The sequence below is a fragment of the Papaver somniferum genome, chromosome 11, assembly GCF_003573695.1.
Source record: "Papaver somniferum cultivar HN1 chromosome 11, ASM357369v1, whole genome shotgun sequence".
NCBI lineage: Eukaryota > Viridiplantae > Streptophyta > Magnoliopsida > Ranunculales > Papaveraceae > Papaver > Papaver somniferum.
This window is the reverse complement of record NC_039368.1, coordinates 10,586,045-10,609,871: the sequence shown is the minus strand read 5'-3', so window position 1 is coordinate 10,609,871 and position 23,827 is coordinate 10,586,045. Positions and strand designations below refer to the sequence as shown.

The following is a 23,827-nucleotide window of genomic DNA, read 5'->3' as shown; positions in this document are numbered from 1 at the left end:
GTCTGACCTCTCCCCGTCAATAGCCAAAAAGGGATCAAGTTCAACTACAGACACAGATGTTAGAACATGAGTAAAACTATATTTTGGAAAGCCCAAACTGGATACAAATTCAGCACGAAGATTACAACCTTACATTCTGAAAATGACAATAAGTTGGAAGAAAACACAAACTTCATGCAGACGGAAAACATACAAGCAATTCTCAAGGGCTTCTGTTAAGTATAACCCACACATTTATTAATCATAGTTCAAAAAATTTAAGTTAATCCGGCGCTTCAAATAAATTGATGGGTCGTACTTATGCTCATGTGGCGAGATAATCTAGAATTGGAGGTGGTGTGCTCTTTTCTTTGTGGGCATCCCGAGAAGCACCTGTCCAGTCACAGATTTGTAAGTAACAAGAAGTTAAAACAGGGAGGGAGATTGTTATGTAATTTAGGGATTTGGCGATTACCAAAGTAGGAATTACCAATAGGTGCTATTACCTCCGTCTCTAAAAAATAGGCAGGTTTGTGTGAATATTATAGTAGTCTTAGTTAGTGTCAAGTCCACCCACTAAAGCCCAGTAACAGGTGGTCCATTTTTAAAAAATAAATAATTGGACCAAGTTTTCTATTTCCAGATCATGTACACGTGCGGAAACGGTTATGTGTAATTATAAAATACCAGAAATAACCTTTTCTATTTAAATCAAGTTTCCTAAATTCTTTTCATTTTATTTTTTGAGATATGATTTATGCTCTCTCTCTCCGCTTTGTGTTTCTGGATTCCCCGAGCTAGGGTTTCAGCTGATTTTTTTGTTTGTTTGCAGGTATGTTGTGTGGTACCCTTTCATTCTTCATTCTCCTACTACTATTTTCTTTTGTTTTTGTTTGTATTTTCAACTGATACTTGATAATTAGATTGATTTAGTGATGTTTTTGGTTTGTTTTCAATTGAATAATGGTAATAAGAACATGATCATGATGTTTTTGTAAATCTATTTCATTATTCATGTTTATAGCAAAATCTAATGTATAGGTATTAGATCTGGTGTTAATAGTAAACTTGAAGAGTCTACTTTCACCGATTTGGTATAATCCTGCAATGTATTTGTGTTATACCACGTTTTTTAATTGATTTTTGGGTTCGATCCGTGAGTACGTATGTGAAATACTGAAACTTTTGCTTTGATTCGGTTATATTCAGAGATTTGTCACTTTGTTTGGGTTCGATCCATGAGTATGTGTGTGTAATACTGAAATATGGAGTTCTGATTTTGTTTTATTCAGAGTTTTAACACTGTTTTTGGGTTCGATCCATGAGTATGTATGTGTAATACTGAAATATGTGCTTTGATTATGTTATATGCATGGATTCATCAATTCTTCTTTACGTTCAGTTGATTTTTAGTTCATGAATACGCAGTACGTATATGGCGTACTGATAGAAACTTTTTTTGATTCTGTTTTATTCAGAGTTTTGCCACTTTTTTTTTGTTTGATCCATGAGTACTATGCGAAATATTGAAATATGTATTATATTTCTCATTTTTTACTGCATTCTCATCCATTTAAAGTGTGTTTGATGGAGTGCGTAATGAATGTACTGTATTTTTCATTTCTTTAATGTATTATGGTGACGGAATGAACCGATACACGGTAAAACTAGAAAATTTAAATATACTTAATTAGCTGAATTAGTGCATATTGCATGTACTACTCATTTTTATTTGTTAAAAATACGCAGTACGCATTTTTCAGTTTCTTAGAGTACGCTATTTATGTACCCGTAATTTGAAGTACATTCTTTATACATTGTTCTCATTTTGTATTCTCTTCTTTCTTTGCAGGCATGCGAAGATATTTCCTGCGTAAATTTCTTCTGCATGGATCTATGACAGTGCAGTAGCAGCTCAATATGTGCTGAATTTGTACTTGGCGAAGCCATCATATACAGGTTCACTATAGCCAGTTTCATTACTGTCGGAAATGGTCTAACCCAGTATTTTCATGCTGATAAAATGGAAGGTTAATCATTCCACGGTTTATGCCAAAACCCTAAACACATGCCAAAGCCATGCCGGCCATGCCTCCATGCCGCTGGCTGCCAAACGGAGTGTTGCAACAATCAACGGCTACCGCTCCTCCTGAGATGCAGATCTCAGCCATACAAGTTCGCCACGAAACGCATGGCAACCTCTTGCCTGCGATGCCAAAACTCCGCGGTTTGTGCCAAACCCTAATTTGGGCCACGCCAAGAGCATGCACGAGCCATGCTGGCCATGCCTCCATGACGCTGGCTGCCAAACGGAGGGTTGCAACAATCAACGGCTACCCTTCCTTCTGAGATGCAAATATCAGCCGTACAAGCTTGCCACCAAACCAAACGATTTGTGGCAACCTCTTGGCTACGATGCCAAAATTCCGCGGTTTGCGCCAAACCCTAATTTGGCCGGGCCAAGAGCATGCACGAGCCATGCCGGCCATGCCTCCATGCCGCTGGCTGTCAAACGGAGGGTTGCAAAAATCAACGACTACCCCTACTCCTGAGACACATATCTCAGTCGTACAAGCTTGCCGCCAAACCACACAACTTGTGGCAACCCTTTGGCTACGCTGCCAACTCTTTGGTCACGGCACCCTAATTTTCCACGCCAAGAGCATGGGCAAGCCATTCCAGCACCGTGGCCACGACACTGGCTACCAACGGAAGGTAGCCACAATCAACGGCTACCCTTACTCTCAAGATACAAAATCTCGGTCGTCGAAGGTCGCCACCGAACCGGCAAGTCTCTCAATTTTAACTTGCCAAACAATAGCAAAATGCTACACGTTTTTCAAGAAAACACTCGATACATCAAGACATGTCACAAACTGGGGGATGCTCATCAGGGTATTGGTCTGGCGGTTTACAGCATGCGGCGCGCAATACGCCCGTTACAAGAAGGTGTCATAAGAGTAAGGCGGTTAGTAATGACAGGAAATAATAGTGAAATGTATCCTTCATTATGGAAACATCAATTCTAGGCGTTACCCGTTACCATTACTCAACCGTTTCCACTTCTTATGAGGCCAGGGTGCGTTTTGTTGCGACTTGTATAAATAGGTCTCACCTATTTTCACCAAAGGACAAGTCTTGGTCAGGAGAATACAACACTAAGAAATCACCTGTTAGCTTTCCACATTGCTAGCGTTTCACTTTCTGATACAAGTCGTAAAACAACCACTCTTCCAAAATGAACTATTCTGGTCTCGACACTCTCTTCGCTTCCCTCCCAAAGACCAACCCTTCTCCTTCACTTTGTGACCGTAGCAAGTCTGGAACGGCCATTTCTTGGTTTCGTATGGATTTGTACAGATTTATCTCTCAAATCTAAAGTACTCCCATGCAGTACATTGTTTATGGTTTAGACTCATTTCTCACCCATACACGAATTTATCAAAATCAGCAGAAACCATTTTCACCCTCAAACAATATGTAAATGGATATTTCTGTACAAATATTATTGAATGAAAATCTCAATTGAAATACGGTTTGAAATAAGTGAAATAAGTCAATAAACTATAAAGTAAAATCGTGTTTTGTCAATCTAAAACAAGTGAAAAATCTGAAATTTTAGATTGTTCTAGGCAGTACAGGCATCACTACAGTTATGTTTTACAAGTTTTGGAAAGTAGTTGCAGGTATATCGCGTATGCGTCTTTGCTAGTGAATATAAAATTAATCCATGAGAAAGATCCAGTCCAAGTAGAGGAAGAATTTTTTTTACAGAAGGAAATTAGTTTTAGGAAATCAAGCTTCTTTCCTCTCAGAAAAGTATTTCTGAATATTCGATCTCTTAATCCTAGTGTTTGAGGGTGAAAACAGTTTCTGCTGATTTCGGTAATTTCATGTGTGGGTGAGAAACGAGTCTAAACCCTAAATAATATACTGCACGGGAGTACATTAGATTCGAGAGATCAATCTGTACAAATCCGGCCTAAACCAAGAAATGGTCGTTCCACACTTACTTCGGTCACAAAGTGAAGTAGAACGGTTGGTCTTGGGGAGGGAAACGAAGAGAGTGTTCAAGCCAGAATAGTTGATTCTGGAAGAGTGGTTGTATTACGACTCATATCAGAAGGTGAAACGCTAGCAATGTGGAAAGATAACAGGTGATTTCTGAGTGTTGTATTCTCCTGACCCAAAACGTGTTGTTTGGTGGAAATAGGTGAGACTTATTTATACTAGCCGCAATAAAACGTACCCTGGCCTCGTAAGAACTGGAAGCGATTGAGTAGTGGAAGAAAAATGGTAACGGGTAACGCCTGTAATTGATGTTTCCATAATGAGGATATGTTTCACCATTATTTCTTGCAATTACTAACCGCCTCACTCTTATGACACTTTCTTGTAACGGGCGTCTTGTACGCCGCACGTTGTAAACCGCCAGACCAATACCCTGGTGAGCATCCCCCAGTTTGTGGCATGTTTTGATGTCTCGATTGTTTTCATGGAAAACATGTAGCATGTTGCTATGTGTGGCAAGTGAAGATTGAGAGGCTTGCCGGTTCAGTGGCGACCTTCGACGACCGAGATTTGTATCTCAATAGGAAGGGTAGCCATTGATTATGGCTACCTTTCGTTGGCAGCCATCATTGTAGCCGTGGCATAGCTTGCGCATGCTCTTGGCGCGACCAATTAGGGTTTGGTGATGTAACAAAAGAATTGGCACCGTAGCCAAGTGTGTGACGTGGCCAAAGAATTGGCAGCGTAGCCAAATTAGGGTTTGGCGGCACGATGGAATTTTGGCATTGCGACTAAAAGTTGCCAAAAGTTTGATGGCGAACTTGTACGACCGAGATCTGCATCTTAGGAGGAGGGGTAGCCGTTGATTATGGATACCTTTCGTTTGGCGGCCAGCGGCATGGTGGCATGGCCGGCATGGCTCGCATACTTTAGGCGCGGCCAAAATTAGGGTTTTGACATAAACCGTGGAATTTTGGCATTGCGACCACAAGTTTGGTGGCGAACTTGTACGGCTGAGATCTGCATCACAGGAGGAGGGGTAGCCGTTGATCGTGGCTACCTTTCCTTTGGCGGCCAGCGGCATGGTGGCATGGCCGGCATGGCTCGCATACTTTAGGCACGGCCAAATTAGGGTTTTGGCATAAACCGTGGAATTTGGCATGGCTTGGCATGAAATGGAGTCGCAAGCAGCGCGCAGAGTTGTTTACTCGGCGTGGAGCCTCTGGAAGTGTGCGGCTTGGACGGAGCCGCTGGCATGGTGCGTCTCGAAGCCGCTAGAAATGTGCGGCTTGGACGGAGCCGCTGGCATGGTGCGGCTCGGATCCGATGGAAGTGTGCGGCTTGGACGGAGCCGTTAGCATGGTGCGTCTCGGAGCCGCTGGCGTGGTGCGGCTTGGACGGAGCCGCTGGAATGCCTTTGGCACAGTGGTGTGGCTGGCATGCCTTTGGCACAGTGGCGTCGCTGGCATGGTTGGCATGCCTTTGGGGACAGTGGCGTGGCTGGCATGGTTGACATGCTTTTGGCACGGTGGTGTGGTTGGCATGCCTTTGGCACAGTGGCGTGGATGTCATGGTTGGCATGCCTTTGGCACGGTGGTGTGGATGGCATGGTTGGCATGCCTTTGGCACGGTGGTGGCTGGCATGGTTGGCATGCCTTTGGCACGATGGTGTGGCTGACATGACTTTAGCACGGTGGTGTGGCTGGCATGGTTGGCATACCTTTGGCACAGTGGCGTAGCTGGCATGGTTGGCATGCATTTGGCACGGTGGTGTGCCTTCCATGGTTGGCATGCCTTTGGCACGGTGGCGTGACTGGTATAGTCGGCATGCCTTTGGCACGATGGTGTGGCTGGCATGGTTGGCATGCCTTTGGCACGGTGGCGTGGATGGCATGGCCGGTGCATACCTTTGGCACGGTGCTGTGTCTGGCATGGCCGGTGCATACCTTTGGCACAGTGGCGTGGCTGCATGGTTGGCATGCCTTTGGCACGGTTGCATGGCCGGTGCATACCTTTGGTACGATGGTGTGGATGGCATGGTTGGCATGCCTTTGGCACGGTGACGTGGCTGGCATGGTTGGCATGCATTTGGCACGGTGGTGCGACTGGCATGGTTGGAATGACTTTGACACAGTGACGTGGTTGGCATGCCTTTGGCACGGTGGCGTGGCTGGTATGGCCGGTGCATACCTTTGGAACGGTGGCGTGGCTGGCATGGTTGGCATGCCTTTGGCACAGTGACGTGGCTGGCATGGTTGACATGCCTTTGGCACGGTCGGCTGGCATGAGCGAACATGATGCCAGCCAATACTAAGGGTTATGTCGCGGAACGTAGTATGTATATAAAAAAAAAAGCTACCCAATGAGTCTTGGACTGGCAAGGTGCCGAAATTTATAGTGTATTTGGGACGGTTGTCGCATCCGTGAGTCTGAGTAAATTTCACGTAGACATATTGAATGATCCAATAAATGTGCTAGTGGAGATGTTGGTGTTTACATATCTGTATCCTTATAGAGTGACGTCATGTTAGACTAAGGTTTTACGATTTTAACCCTAAGTTAAAAACCACCATCAACACCTAGTCAAACCGGAAAGAAGTTTACCTTAAAAGGAAATACTCTTATATTATTTTTACAAACATTTTTTGAAAAAAAACTTCTGAATAAGAACTAGGGTTTTCAGTACAACTTCGGTACTAGAAAAAATGGCGAAAAGTAAATCAGGAGACAAAATTTATGATCCAGACAAAAATCTCATTCCATACAATCAGATTGAGAATATCATGTTTCCTCACATAATCAAGGATCAACATGAGCTCACTAACTTTATTGATAGCACATGTTTTGATAAATATCAACTTCTCAGAGGGATGGAATTCGATACTGAAAAGAGATTTGTCTTAGAAGTTTTGGAAGCTGAGTATGTGAAGTTTGTTCAAGATAGAAACTGGGGGAAACTTTTTGATTTTGAAAAATATTCACCTGATGTAGTAAGAATCTTCTATGCTAATATTCATAATATTGATCATAAGAAGCTTACTTTTGTCACACTTGTTGGATGTGCATGTTAACCGAAATATGATTTCAAATATTATCAAGTACAATGAGAGTTGTAATCATATGATTATCGGATTTGAAATGGATCACGATACCATTCAACTCGTCTCACTGGGAAAAGGATTAACTAGGAAAAAAGTAGATTACGAACCAAAGATATATCTCTTTGTTTGAGGATGTTCGGAAAACTTGCTAATGCATATATCTTTACAAGTACAAGAGACAAGTCTGACTGGAAAAGAGAATTTGCAGAGTTTGTCTAATTTTTTTTAGAAGATAATAAACAACTTGATCTCTGTGGAATAATCAACAATTAGATGATTAAAATTTATGAAAGTACTTCTTCTTCCATCTCAAAGAGAAATCTTGGATATCCATGTCTTATTACTAAGCTTTATGAAGGTGCATTAGGTGATAATCTAAGTGATATGAAATTTACTATCATTAAAGGAACCATCAATCAAATGGTTGGTGGACAGAGCAGAGGAAAATCGCTTATCATGTACTCCCATACTCTTGAGACTGATAATCCACTCTTTCTCATCCTACGTCTTGGAAGACAATTACGTTGTATTTAAAGACAGATAGCCTTTGCTGATCGTAGTGATTCGGAAACTCTATAGGGTATCTTGAAAATCGATACAAAATTTTGGAGAGGTGGAGGATATCAAGGAACAACATTGAAGATGAGTATCAACAATTGTCAAAAATAAGGGAGTAATCTATCTCTTATTTTTTTGGGGAAATAGACATCAACTCGTTGATTTATTTCGATATCTTGTATAAGGTCTATTTAGAATAAAACTATCAATTATTATTATGAATAAAATATTATTTTATAATCTTTGTTTCGTTATTTGATAGTTTCCTTTTGCATAGCCTGTGTGAATGAATATCTTTATGTTATTGCTTTCTGATGATGAGATGTTTTTATTTCGGTTTTATCAACCTAAATATTCGTCCTCATATTATGATTTTTTAGAGAACTTCTCGGTCTAACTCGCAAGCGTTACCATCTCAAACTTGTTTGTCAAGTTTAATTGTCAAAACTATAAGTCTCGATTTTTGGTCTGCTTATAGATAAGTATCGGATTAGGATAAAAAGTGTAGTTGAGATTTAGACTTCACGGTACTCATCGCTGAAGACGAAGAACTACTAAGGGGAGCTTGTGGAACTTCATCAACAAAAGGTGTGCCGATACTTGAACTCATCTATCAATCAAAAGTCTATCTACTTTATCTCATATTTGAGACAAAAGTCGTATAGCTATATAGACTTCGATTATACACATTTGATATTTAGAGATGAGATTAACTCGCTTACATATACTATATCTCTCGAAATATGTGATGGTAAGATTTCGCTTTAACCAAGTTCATCTTATATTATTGACAAAAGTCAAAAGATCATCATGTGAAAATCGCCTTGTAACATCTTACATGATTTCTGTGAGACATTCATTTGATGTTGACTTGGAATGTTTCGTATTGATCATTCGATCACTTGAAAATTGCTTTGAAGCTAATAGTTTGTGTGAGACAGCTATTGTCGTCTTCTAAGAGTGTTTCAATGATTGAAATGAGAGTTTAGAAAAATTAACCATGATTGGATATATCACGGTATGCGTACATGTATGCTAACTGTTGCAAGTTATTCCAAGTCCGGAAACCATGGTATGCATACCCGTATGCATACTAGTTGGTTAGTTGAAAGTCCGGGAACTTAGTATGCATACCCGTATGGGTACTGGCGTAAAGTTCAAATACGGATACTCACCTGAGTTTGGAGGTATGCATACTCGTTGGCATATTGGTGAACCCAAACTAAGTCCGGCTAATTAGGTATGCGTACCCATTTGCATACTTGAGTAGGTTATGTTCTACAATCGGTTTGTTCATGAACTAATACATTTATATATTAAGGATTGCAATTTTTTGCGAACCGTGGCTATAATGTTTATGCATTCATTCGAGTGAATCAAAATCGATTTTTCTTCAGTTGGGTCTTGTATACTTCTATGAGAATATAAAAAATTGAACAACTCTAGATTTAGTTTCATTTGAGTCATTTGAACTAGTTATGGTTAAGATGAATAAGGTTGATAAGAAAGTGTTCATATGGATAACTCCAGTTAACTATTGTTGAGCCAACAAGGTGTACACGTTTAGGTACGCTTACCCATATCTAAATGAAGTCACTTTTCATTTGTGTGTAACAAGGTAAGTTCGATCTAATGTTCGAAAGATATTAGCTTGAGTATAATTAGGTTTTCATCTAACGGTGAATATTGAATTCCTTATTACCAAGGTAACATTGATTGCAAACCCTGATTTGAAGACTATATAAGGGAGAACTCTAGCAACTGCCAAACCTAATCCCCAAACCTCATGTGTGATACTAGTTGCGACTAGAGTTGATTCTCCTTTAACCTAGTTTTTCTAAAACCATTATAGATTAATGACTTAAATATTTCATTAGGATTGTGAAGCCATACCCAACTATTTTATCTGTAGTTCCGTGTTCTGATCTTGCTTTATTCTATCGTATTTGAGTATTATCTTCTCTAAGATTTTCAAGAGATTTATTCGCCTATAGGCAAGTTAAAAAGTAGTCACAAACATCTTCGTCTCATCGTTTATGATTCCACAATATCTTATTTCGTTACCATGCGATTAGGATTATTGTGAGGCGATTGATATTACTAAGCTGTTCTTCGGGAATATAAGTCTGGTGTATCAATTGGTTCATGTTCACCTTGATTTATCAAAATACGGAACAAAACTCGTAGTTTTTCTGTGAGAGACAGAATAATATGTTCAATAGAATTTTCTTTGTGAGACAGATTGGTTTATCAAGTCTTCAACTTTGGGTCGTAGCAACTCTTAGCTGTGGGTGAGATCAGCTAAGAGAATCAAGTGCGCAGAGTCCTGCTGGGATTCAGAGGTGTAAGGAACACGACTGTACCTTGATCAGTGTGAGATTGGTTAGGGCTCAACTACATTCTAGTACGAAGTTAACTTGGAGTAGGCTAGTGTCTGTAGCGGTTTATTACAGTATGGTGTTCAAATATGGACTAGGTCCCGGGGTTTTTCTGCATTTGCGGTTTTCTCTTTAACAAAATTTATGGTGTCTGTGTTATTTCTTATCCGCATTATATTTATTAATATAATTGAAATATCACAGGTTGTGCGTAGTTCAATCAATTAGATAATCCAACCTTTGGTTGTTGATATAAATTGATTAACACTTGAACATTGGTTTTTGGTACCGTTCAAGTCATTTCTCATATTAATCAGGCTCGAAGATTCCTATCTGTTCGATTGCAGATTGATTTGAGAAATTGAGATATAACTCTTGGATATATTTCCATTGATTGAGTCCGAATGTCTAGTTGATTCCCTTGAAATTATATATAATTTGTCCATACATATTTCCTAAACGAAATATTGGGTGAGGTTGTTAGACCCCCCGTTTTTTCATGATGCCCGTATGGGTTGTGTGGCTTTTTTATTTAGCGAGATTAATTTCTGGCCCATGTTGGTAGGCTTTATCGAAGGATCATAAGGTGTTTCGACTGAAACTGATGTGTGAAAAGTCACAATATGTTGATATCAATTTATGTTTACATAAGTTGTGTTTATATGAATTTCGAGTTTCAACTTTTTCAATTGGCACGCATTAGTTAAAATCAATTCAACCTTTCTTTGGTAAAGGTTGCTTTTTGTTGTTTTTTTTTTTGTTCTTGAGAGAGGATGACAACACAAAGGGAGAGAGTTCTTAATGAATTGGTGCTTAAACGATATATCTTTCTGGGGAGAAGTGGCTTCGGAAATTGAGGTAACAAATTTTATTTGTTAGTTAATCTTTTTTCCTGTTTAAGAAAAACCTGATTATATTGCATATATTTTTGTTTTTTAGCAAAATTTCCGTGCAATTGTTTGCGGTTAAGAAAAACTGTGTCAATCTATTGACTTATGATTTGGTATCTTATTTATTGTTTGGTTTCAAGTTTTTTTTCTTAATGAAATTCGGTACAGTTGCGGTGCTTAGAATGATTATATTTGTTTCAATTACTTCTGGTTGAGAAAAATAATGGCAAGTCAATTTTTTGGTTTGTATTTATTTTTATTTTTTTTGGCTTAACAAAAATTACGGGGTCATTTTTTTAGTCCATTTGATTCCGGATAAGAGAAACTAACTTAATTATAATCTTAGTTAGACTTACCAAATGGAGGATTCAGTTATTCAAGTCTAACCGAAATCCTTGACAAGAAGAACTAGTTAACTAACCTAATGTTTGTACTGTCTAAAAGGGAGGTCTAAATTATCTTATGGAATATGTCTTATTCAAATAAGCGATTACACATACGTAATCAGTTTGGTAAATAACTAAGTTATATCTTAGTCGATTTATCTTACTAAGGGAAAATTGCTTTGGGAATTTGTTTTCTTGATAACATACTAAGGCTAGATTACTTTTGTAGTTTCGGTTTTAGTATTGGCTATCTAAAATAGTATATGAAACTTTGTGCTTACTCTTATAGATTGTACAAGTCTTATGGATTTGTAAGATCCTTTCGTTTTTCTCTTTTGTTTGTTCATTTCTTTTAGGTTCCAGCGATACATTATAATTATTTTCTAAAAAATAATTTAGTGGTCGTATTATACGAAACTTGTAATTAGTGTTTGCACACACAATTTTTGAAGTATGTTTTAATTCATCCGTATTCTTATATATTATCGTCACTAAAAGTAAAGGATAAGGATTTTCCATAATAAAACTTTTCCCTCACATGAACATTTATCTATGTTGTGATCTTCGTTTCTTGGTATATAGAAAAATAATCAACATTTCGAATTGGTATTTCTTTTGAATGAATTAGTTGAAACTAAATTTTTTCACTAAATATTGATGGTTACCGAAAAGAAATGAATTATATTGTACTCGTATTATGTGTAACAAGATATTCATGTAAAAAAAAATGAAAGTTCACATCATGGAAACTTTTTTAACACATTGGACATAAGAATTAAGTTATTTGTAATGTGCATAATAAATATATTACCGAAGATAATTGAATGCATTGGAGTTTGTCTTGCTTTTTTAGCTATTTTTGTGTAATTAATACTTGTAGTCTTCTTTATATTATTAATTAGTACTTGTACAGTCTTCCTTATAGTATCGTCCATGGAATTTATTTATTTAAATTGTTTATTTATGATAACTGCAATATTTAATCTTCATGAAGAGATATTTCGTGCATTGATTGCAATGAGATAGTTATTTTCTACAGCTTTTTTCTTTTTCATTTTTTTGTGGCGGATCATGATAATTCTTATGTTATTCCTTGAACAACTTAAGATAAATACTTTTGACAATTGATCTCTGGATTATATCCTTTTGTGAGATTTGGTAATATGTGACCTAATTCGTTTTACTTCTCACCACCTCATTATTGACTAAATATATTGTATTAATATTTGGTTTTATGAATTAGGACACCATAAAATGGTTAAATGAGGATGGATTTCATCATATTCAACACCCCCTCCCCCGTCCCTGTATTGAGATGGATCCCGGTAATATTTGTTTAACAATGAGCAAAGAACAATAGACAGTAAAGTTTGTAAATCTATTTGCAGATCTTAAATTTGTTAGACAAAAATAAATTTCTACTAGAAGTTGGTCTTCTTAAATTACACGTTTATTAGTTTTTTTTGTAACAAAGTTCAAGATCGAGTTCGAAAAATAGGCGGAAGTATCAAATCAATTTATGAATCTACTTTCAAGCTCACAATCAAGGGGTCTAAATGTATCATCTATGAAGGTGGGAAAAGGGACAAGGAGCAGAAATAATAACGACAATTATATCCGTACTCAATTAGTGTTTATATATTCGATGTTAATAATAATGATTAATTGGTAATGTTGATGACTAAGTTATTAGTGGTAAATTTAAGAGAAATCATATTTGTATGAGAGAGTTTGGGTTTTTGAGAGGAAGAAGAAGAAGAAGAAAAAGTGAAATTAAAAAAACTTTGGTTTTTGAGATTTTTGTGATCGGAAGTGGCCAAAATGTGGGATTCATATGATGAGGAGAATATTTATCGCATGGAGCACATCAACTACAATAACAATCTTGGCTTACTTTTTTTTATTATGAGAATGATTTTGTTCAAAACCCAAACTCAATCTCAAGCTCAAGATGATGATTCTTATATGAGCCAAATCCAAAAGATGAATACAATTAATGATGAGGAACCTTAAGCTAAAAATACTCACTTGTCGAAGATGTTTAATCACCATTTTTCAGGTTGAACTCATCAAAGAAAATGATTTTTACAATTTTTTTCGCATGCTCAGTGTTGGGTTCGGGTATAAACTTTTCTGCCGAACCCAAGGGTTTGAATAAAAAATTTCTAGTTCTCCTTATTCGTGCTATTATTTTTATTAGCCAAACATATACTTTATAGTTTGGTTTATTCAAAAGTTCAACTTACAGAGTAATGTTCACCTAACTATATTACATCTGAAAATAGTAGTGTAACTTGATTAAAAACACAAGTTACGGGTTCAGCTTTAAATCTGCATTTCCAAAGTGAATCTAACCTTAAAGCTATAGGTTTCATTGAAATATCATATCGACTGAATCTAACCTTAATGGCTGAAGGTTTTTTTTTTTTTTTGGGGGGGGGGGGGGTTATTTATCCTTGTTGTATTCTTATGGATTGTGAATGTTGAACCTGTACCTATACACAATCAATCTTCGGTTGTTAGCATCCTTTACGAATATAATAAATATCACTTCCATAATGGCTTGATAGGTCCGTTTCAAAAGAATAAGCTGGTTTCATGTATAAATTACAAAAAAAAAAACAAAAAAAAAACTAGACTATTATATTAAAACGGAGGGAGTATATTGACATTATATTAATGTAGACATAGAAAAATATACCTGAAGCAAAGGCCTGGGTTGAGGTACATGAATTAAAAATAAAGATAAGGTGGTAATGCGTGGCCTATAAAGATAAGGTGACCAGTTTGAAATGGTTCGTGAGATAAGTGGGAATACGTAAACAAGCATAAAAAGGGTCCTCGTATATTGGGAAGACCGGGAGAAAAAATAAAACTAAGACGAAGAAAATAGAGTACCCCTTCAAGATCGTTTCCAAGTACAACAAAAATGATTTTTTTTTTGGACTATGAATAAAAAATGGATTTTCTTCATAATCACCCACGTGCAGATGAATACGTGGAAATAGATAAAATATCACGAGCATGTACGCCATTGATTTTGAGGATAACAAGAATAACAAAACCAGTACAGAAATAATCAACAATGCAAGAAGGACTTTGAGAAGGAAGGATTTGCAAGGTAGGGTGCTGATGCAATAATTGATGTGATTGGAGATAAAGCACAACTAAATGACCCAAAAAAATTAGATAAGTTCGGACAAGTCTCACACATTTTCCTTGCTCATTCGGATTATGTTCAATTATCTCTATGCTTTCCACCAGTTTTTATAATGGATTTTACGTACAAGACCAATAAATATGAGATGTCGTTGTTGAACATAGTTGGGCATACGTCAACAAAGCGACCATTCACCATGGGATTTTATTTTTTGAATGACAAGAGGAAAGAAATTTACATTTGGGGGTTAGAAAAATGTAAGTTGATCATCAGGGAGGATACTCTTCCTAATTAAGTTGATGGTAACTGACCAAGAGAAAGAATTGATGTATGCTATTAATAAGGTATTTCCCGATGCTCATACTTTTCTTTCTATTTTTCATATTTGGAACAACGTTAGGAAAAAATATGAACCGATAATTCAACCGTTTAAGTTAAAATACCTAGAGAATATTATGACATTGCCGGATGAAGTATGAAAAATCGAATGAAGTATAAGAATATTATGACCTAGAGATATCAAACGATAATTCAACTGCATCTCTTTGGTCACTCAAATTTGTGCTTGCATCCCTATGATCCAGAGTCACATAGATCATCTTTACCCACGACTCCTCAATTTTTCGGAAGACTATGTATAAACGGGGTTGTTTATTTGGGGAGGTAATATATTATATCATCCAAAATATGAAGTTTTTTCTTCGGTGGTACAACAATTTCCTCTATTTTACTAGTTTTCTAGTTGTGGTTGTGGTAGCTCTTCTTCTTCATCATATTCATCATCTTCATCTTCTTCTTCATCATCTTCATTTTCAGATGAATTAGATTCATCTTATTGATTAACCTTTTTTCCATGACTTCATGGTCATCGTTGGTTATTTTCATTTTCATTTGGATTTCCTTGTACATCTCACCCGTTTTCAATCTCCGTGGTACCAGAAGTATTTCCCTTGTTACATTCACTTTCTTGTAAATCTACTTCTATTCGTATTTATGTCTCTTTGTTATCTATGTCGCAGGTTGTAGTCCCCCTATTACCTGTACCCAATTTTTTCGGTCTTCTCGATATTGGGGAATTTTAGCATTAGAAGGAGTTGCTTTCATAGTCATCTTCTTATTCTTTTAAGTTAAAACTTTGCCTGAACCTCCGGCTTGTTTCCCACACCAAGTAAAAAATTTAACTAATACATCAAACATTAAAAAATAGGCTAAAAATATAAGGTTCGACTAATCAAATAAAAGTTCGGCTAATGATTTATACAAGTTCGGTTACAGTGAAAAGATTCGGCTGATAACCCTAATGTATGTGAGTAACAAAAAAGTGTTCGGCTAACAAGGGGAGATCAACTATTTGACGAACCTATGATTAATATTTTTGTAAAACTCAAATCAGAAGTTCGGCTGATATTTTTTAGTAATTGTATCAATCGAACTTGAATTATTCCAAATACACAAAGCGATTGGCTAAATATAATGTATCTGATAATTATCATGCTCAAAAATCTTTTTTCCTAATAACTGGGTACAACTGAAAATGTGATGTTCCTTCATCAGCCGAACTGTTCTTCTGAAACACAAAAAGATTAAAACGAGGGTATGTTAGGATAATTGTATTTGTTACATTTGGAAACGAAAACCACACCTTGAAATCCCCAATTTCATCCATGGTAACCTATTCTTCGATAAAAATAAATAAAAACAAGATGGGTTTGTTAGAATTACCTTCTAATATATATTTACGAGCAATTCAGAATTTGGATTTTGCTCTCCAACGCGTCGTTCACTGCGATTCGGGATTCACTTGCTTGATTGAATTTGATTCCGACACGAGGATCTGGAAGCAAATCTCTAGCGCAACGCTTCATTCTACTCATCATTTTATAGTTGTGAGTTTAATCGACAATCAAAGATTTACCATCGAACGATTTACCAACGATGATTTTTTTTCCAATGGTTTGAAGAGAGCAGGACGAGTTTGACTGATTTAGGTTTATATTTTTTATTTAGCAGAAATATATTTTTGTAACTTAAACTATCTAAGGGTAACTTGGTCATTTATTTAAGGGTAAAAAACCTCTTATGATTGTTGGTAGTGTTTTCTAATTGTTTGTAGTGTTTTCTTTTTTCAATTTTGTTCATAAATGCTTTGAGAATGTGCACGCACCATTAAGTCTATACAACACAAATGTCAAAGATAAATATTAAATCTGACGAGACAGAAATATATACTCATTATGTTGTTATGCACTTTAATGCGTGGCAGCGTGTATAGAAAAGGCGATGATTATGTAATAATGCCCTGAACATGGATTAAATATCTAAAAATTTCTCGTCTCTTTGACCTTTTTATTGTGAATGGATTTATTTATTTTGGCATACTCCTCTTAAGGTCTTGAGGGTCCCTTGGTTTTGAGCAAGATTTTTTAATTGTTCGGTCATGTATGCTTGAGACGTATAGAATTCTGTCTTGATATCCAACTGCTATAGAAAATCCGAGTCTTTTTTAAGCTCGAAATTGGCATCATCAAATTATTATGGATGTTATATATTATTTCAAACGAAAGAAGAGAAATCTTTTTGGACTTGTTCTTTGAGAATTTTGCTAATTTTTTTTCTTCCAAAGGTAATTACTATAAGCATGCTCGAGATACATGGAATTGATATGCAACGGCCATGGAAAATCACATGATCTCATGGCATCACATCTGGCCATTAGCTATAAAAATGTATTTCTATTAACCAAAAGAAAAATTACTGGAGCAATGCCCCCGTTGCTGTCACTACCGGAAGGGTGGTAAAATCCTTGTTTTCCACTCCGATATGCGAACTTGTGTGTTAAATTTATTAGGAGTTAAAATTACATAAAATTGGTTAAAAATATCAAAATCAACAATTTCTGGGTGAAAAGGACACTTAGATTTTGATATTGTTTAAATGGACAAAAATGTAAAAATAGTCAGGATGTAAACAGTTTCATCATATCCATTTTCAAATACTTTTTCTTATTTTTAATTTACATCAGGATGCATCTAGTTTCATCCTTGCTATTTTTTAAGTTAAAGTCAGGATGAATCCAGTTTCATCCTTGCTATTTTTTTGGTGTCCATTTCACCCGTACTAATTTTTACTCATCCATTTGAACCATGTTTTAAAAATATTGGGACAAATGACCCATTTTCCGTTAAAATTATGACTAACTACCAATTTTTGTGATAAAGGTCTCAATAATTAGCATAGGGGCATCACGCTCTTGTACCAACCCCACACACCCAAGACTGTCAAGAATATAAACTTGTGAAAACTACTGTGAAATCCGTTTTTATGTTTTTTTCCACCCTGAAACCCACGGGCGTTAAATGTCATGGGTGCACCCAGTTTTCCTGAAAAAATTCCTCCTAGGCCCATATTTTTCGAAATTCTATTTAGTTTTGTGTTTATTCCCAAAGTAACCTCCCGACTTTATGTTTCTTCCAGGGGTTAGTCGTGGGAGAGTTTGAGAGATTTTAATGTATTTAAATCTCTAGGGATTTAGAGGGAGTGTGAGAGTGTCTAGGCAATTTGGGGGGTTTAACCCAAACTCCCCAGAAATCTCTTGTTTTTTGAGAGATTTTGTCCAAGCACAAAAACATCATGAAACTTCCCCAAACTCCCCCAAATTATAAACTCCCTATGACTCTAGTGTTTTACGACTAACAGGGAGTTTAAAAGATTCTAATCAAATCTCTCACCACTAATAGGGAGTTTAAGGGATTTTGAGGTAGTTTTAGAAACTCCCTATAAATCTCTCACCACTAACAGAGATTTTAAAAGATTTTGACAAACTCTCTCACGACTAACAGGGGATTTGCTAACTCCATTAAAATCTCTCAAACTCTCCCACGACTAACCCCCTGTTCGATTGATTTCTTCGTTTTCTTGGGGAAACAAAGAGAGAGCCAGAGAGGCGAGAGATAAGTAGATGATTTTATTTGCGATTTTCGTTTGATTTCAGCTTCGAATTTTCATTTTGAGGTTTGTTTCGATTCCGATTTTTCTCTTTTAGGTTTCAGATCTTTATTTTGTTCTTTTCTTAGGGTTTTGAAGCACATGACATATAGCAGAAGGAAGGAGCTCTGCAAACTTAAAGGTAATCTTTGATTCGTTTTCTTTTTTTTGTTAAATATGGCTTCAATTTTTATTGGGTTTTTGTTGATCATTGTTTGGGTGTCAATTGATCTGGTAAGTAATCTACAGTATATTTTTGTTGTGTTTGACATTCATTTTAGGTTTTAGATTTGGAGCATTAACAATTGAATAGAATCATGCATAATCATTCTTCTCTCGTTATTTATGACGATCCTTGTCATCCTGATCAATTTCCGAACTCACAACTAACGTACTGATTTCATAATCAAAAACCTCCCTAAAATCTTCAAGAAGAGGCTTACTGACATAGTCGATCTTAATTTCATTCCGTAGGGAAATGTATTGGTCAAACAAAACAATGATTTCATATGTTTGGTCTAGCTCTATTTTCCTTTTCTACGAAGTATTGAATTCATTGATAATATCTCTGGTGTTTTGCTTCTTTGGATGTTTGTATAACCTAGTGACCATGTGGTAACATGATTACTTCATCTTTGCGGGAGTTGATGACCTGACACAGTTGGATAAATTTTCTCATTTTCCACTAATTCATATAAACATTGCCTACTCATTAGCTTCTGCTCATGTATATGATAGTTAGTTTCTCTAGCTACCGTGTTTGTATACATTTTGTAAAAGAAGGACAAACGATACTTGGATATGACACTTAGGCTTTTTGTACAGTGCTTGTCTGGTGTTTTAACTTTGAGTCTGGGTCCATTTTTAGCTTATTTATTTGTATTTTGTAGTCCAGCTTCTTGTTTTCATTGTGCACGAAGAAGAGTCATGCTACAGGTCATGCTATACTAGTATATTTGTACTGTGAGATGATGTTAATACTGTAGTGGAGAAGTGATTTTGACAAATTTTGGGAATCTTGCAAGACATCAGATGAAGCCACTCATCGTGGTTTAACATGGATGTGAATAGTCTACGGAATTTTTCCTTCTCATGGTGAATGGCCTTAACTTCGAAAAATACTTTAATGTCACATCAGAAGGTGGCTCATATGCTCATTGTAGATCGATGCGATATCTTATCATTATCGAAAATGTGGTAATTTAGCCGGTCTTCGTAGTCTGGAAATCCCTGATCTAATCATGGAATATCAAGCTAATTTTTTGTATGAACATATAATCTGTGAGAGAATTTCATTCTCAGGCCTTTTACTAGCTGTTTTCGTATAAAAACTTGCTAATTCTCTGTTACTTTTTTTTCTTTTACTAGCTGTTTTCGCAAAAACAAAAATTTGTTCACTAATTTATTTATATCTTTTTAGTCAAATGGATTACGAAATCTGAATAAAAAATTCTGAATGATTCTTAGTTTGGGAACCATTTATATGAAATTTGTGATTTTGATCCAGATCTGGTGGACAAATGTAGGAATATGAATATATATGAGTATAGTGAAATCAGATTGCACAAGTTTCTTTTCCATTTGATTCTCTAGACTTGCTAATTGGGTATGAATTATAATATTTTCCTTTAACCCGTTGATGACGAAACAAAATTGTAATCATTTGTGGTGGTTATGTTACTGTTGAATATGAATACTGACAATGAACTAAGTTGAATATGTTGAGTACTGTTACATGTGGTTGTGGTGGTCATGTTGTTGTTCTGAATTATAGTATGATGAACGGCGGTTGCAAAGAACTTTTTTTAATTTAGTATTCCAATAGTTTTTCATATCATTGTATGTTCTTCACATCCTAGTGTTGTGTTGCGGATCATTGTATGTTCTTCATATCATTGTATGTTCTTCACATCCTAGTGTTGTGTTGCGGTTGCAGGGGGATTAGGCGGAAAGGGAATATAAGGAGGCACACTTCAAACGGAAAACGACAATAGGGTGATCCAAACGATTCAAACCATGACAGTAGTGAGATATAAGAAGTCCCCTAGGAACTACAAATGAATTTTTCATTTGATTTATTATTGTGTTGACGATGATCAAGTAATTATACTTTTCATATTGTAACAGAAAACCTACCATTTAAAGATTTTTTGTGAGTTATATTTTTTCTTAATGGTTGCATAATTTGTTATGCAGCTATAAAAATGACTGCATAAACTTTTATGGATTCAAAAATGGTTGCATAATGCATTATACAGTCACATTTTTGTTACACAGAAACAAAATAATGACTGCATAATCTTGTATGCAACTACAAGAACAGCTGCATAATCTGTTATGCATCCTAGAAAATGGATGCATAATTTGTTATGCAGTCGACAAAACCACTGCATATTTCATTATGCAGCCATTTTTCTTTCGCTGATATTGAAGTCAATCTAAAAATGACCGCATAATTTGTTATGCAGCTTCGAAAGTGCTTGCACAACATATTATGTTTTTCTTCGAATGGTTACATAATGTTATGCAGCCACCTTTTTATTAACGCTGAAATAGGAAAATGACTGCATAATCAGTTCTGAAATAGGAAAATGACTGCATAATCAGTTATGTAGCAATAATAATGGATGCATTACTTGTTATGTACCTGATTAAATAGATGCATAAGTTATTATGCATCAGAAAAGATGGCTGCATAGTTCATTTATGCTAGTTCACACTTAAATCAACAAAAGAAAAATAGTTGCATAACCTATTATGCAGCTATAAAAATTACTGCATAACCTGTTACGCAATCGAAAAAAATGAAATGCATAATTTGTTATTCATTAATTTTTAAATTTATACATGTTTTTGAGGGTGCATTATCAAATTAGTGAATGCGTGAAGCAAAAATATGGTTGCACAATGTGTTATGCGTCTTTTGTTGTGACTGCATAATGTGTCGTGCATCATTCTTTTCGTTAGAATGTTATTTTTGAGGCATATATATCATTTTAGTGGTTGCATAGTCTAACTAGTGGATGCATAATCCAAAATATGGTTGCATAATTTGTTATGCATCGTTTCTGGTGTCTACATAATGTGTTATGCATCCTTTATGGTGGCTGCATAATGGTAATGTATCTAATTTTCAAAATTTCTCCATAAAATGATAATTAACTCCGATTTTTCGTAAAAAATTCAAATTTGATATTGTTGTTTGTACTCGTTTTGTAGAGCTCTTTAAAAGCTTCCCAACGAGATAAAATTTATAAAATTCCAAGGAACTGCTTTTTAGATGTGTTATATTCAAGTTTGCATTCCAATTATACCCCTGAAAAAATAGGACTTATGCAAACTCTTTATTGAGCAGATAGGAAATCCAAAATTTCTTCCTTTTACAAGTAAATATATTAAGGGTAACTTAGACTTGTTACTCTCTTTTTATAATTTTGAATAATTATGGGTGTCACGGTAGGTGAAAAATATTTTGGACTTCCTAACAAGAATTATATTTTTTTTGGGCCTTAGCCTAATTTCCCCTGTAAACTTTCCAGTCCATTTTACTCAGAGCCGTCTTCTTTATTTCTTTCTTTCTCAGAGCCGTCTTCTTTATTTCTCCCAAATATGGAAAGAAATTCTTAAGGGTTTCTTCTTCTTCATCAACTCAAGCTACTGCTGCTGCTTGGGGCAACTATAATGGACTCAAAATCTGGTAAGATCCCCACAGAAAAACTAAGTTTTAACAAGCATTTTGAGTACGAAAATCGGTGAATCCAATGAAAACCTACTTTTTTTTTTTAATATAATCATGTAATCTCTGATTCTCAGTCCCCATTTATTATTTTTGGTATAAAACCCCCATTTTCTTCAAAACTCATCTTCTTGTTTCATCGTTTTGTTCCATTAATTTTAGATGCAAGTGTAATATTGTGATTTTCTTCTTGTTTGATTTTTGTTTACGGGTTTCTTCTTCTTATATGATTTTTGTAGAAGTTGGAGTGAAAATGGGGAGTAATAGAAGATACTCTACCTTATTTACGGTCACAGGATATTCTCCTTAATTGACCAAAACAATAATAATATATATGGCCATTATCTCTCAAAAGAGGGTAAGGCATTATACCAAAAACCCTAACATGGTATCGACCTAATAGCCGATCCTCTTCTTCTTCTTCTTCTTCACCTTCTTCACCAAAATCAACAATGGCAGGAGATAAAAAGACAATCCATCCGGCGTTTGCTATCAACAACATCAAAACCCTAATCCCCATTATCCTAGACATCAAACAGGATGAATACTCATCTTGGGTTTTTCTGTTTGAACTCCATCTTCAAGCTCATCGCCTTCTTTTTCTCATCAATGAAGACAAACCCCCTGCAGATGTTGACGCCGACACCGTGCTCCAACTCGACGCTCTCTGTCGACAGTGGATGTTCTCCACCATGGCCAAGGATTTAATGCTTACCGTCCTCAAATCTGGCAAAACTGCTAAAGAGCTTTGGGATCATCTTAAGAAACTCTTTCAAGACAACAAAGGTAACCGCGCCGCGACTCTTGAACGTAAGTTTGTCAATCTTAAGTTTATTGATTGCAATAATATTGATGATTACTGCGATAAGCTAAAATCCCTGTCCGATCGATTACTTGATCTTGACTTTCCCATGGATGACAAACGCCTTGTGATCCAACTTGTCAATGGCCTTCCGGAGGAATACAACACGGTAGCCTCTTTTATCCAACAATCAATGCCGACGTTTGATACCGCTCGATCCCAGCTGCGTACCGAAGAGATTCGACGCTCTCAACAGCAATCACAGTCTGCACCTACGGCTCTTGCTGCTGCAGCCCCAACCACAGAGCGTAACAATCAGCGCTCACAGCGTGGTGGTCATGCCAGACGTGGTGGTCATCGTTCATCTGCACCAGCCACCGAACCACCCTTGCTGCCAACACCTCCGTCCCCTTATCAGCTCTACGGTGCACCACAATGGGCAGTACCACCTTGTCCATATCCTACAGCACCTCCGGCAACACATTGGCAGCAACCTTCCAGCCGCGGTTCCTTCCACGGCCGTGGCCGTTCTGGTCAGTCACGCGGTCGCACATCTGGCGTTGGACGTGCACAGGCATACTTTACTCCATCCACGGAATATCTTCAACCAAGCGACATTGCCGAAGCATACAGCTCCATGAGTTTATACTCACCTGACGATGCTTTCTATATGGATACCGGTGCTACATCGCATCTCACTGCGGATTCAGGTACTTTGAATACTGTTTTTAACACTAGTAATATTCATTCCATCTTAGTTGGCAATGGTCACAGTATTCCAGTCACTGCCTCCGGTACCAAGTTCATAGATATTCCGTCCCGCACCCTAAAACTCAAAGATA

At 36.6% G+C, this 23,827-nt stretch overlaps 1 long non-coding RNA gene across 1 annotated transcript; it reads left to right on the top strand.

The window, feature by feature from the left end:
- Positions 1–18,531: 18,531 nt before the first annotated feature.
- Positions 18,532–20,578, top strand: LOC113321302. Its single transcript, XR_003346600.1, has 2 exons — positions 18,532–18,589; positions 20,384–20,578. It is a non-coding gene; the product is annotated as an uncharacterized LOC113321302 (long non-coding RNA).
- The last annotated feature ends 3,249 nt before the right edge of the window (positions 20,579–23,827 follow it).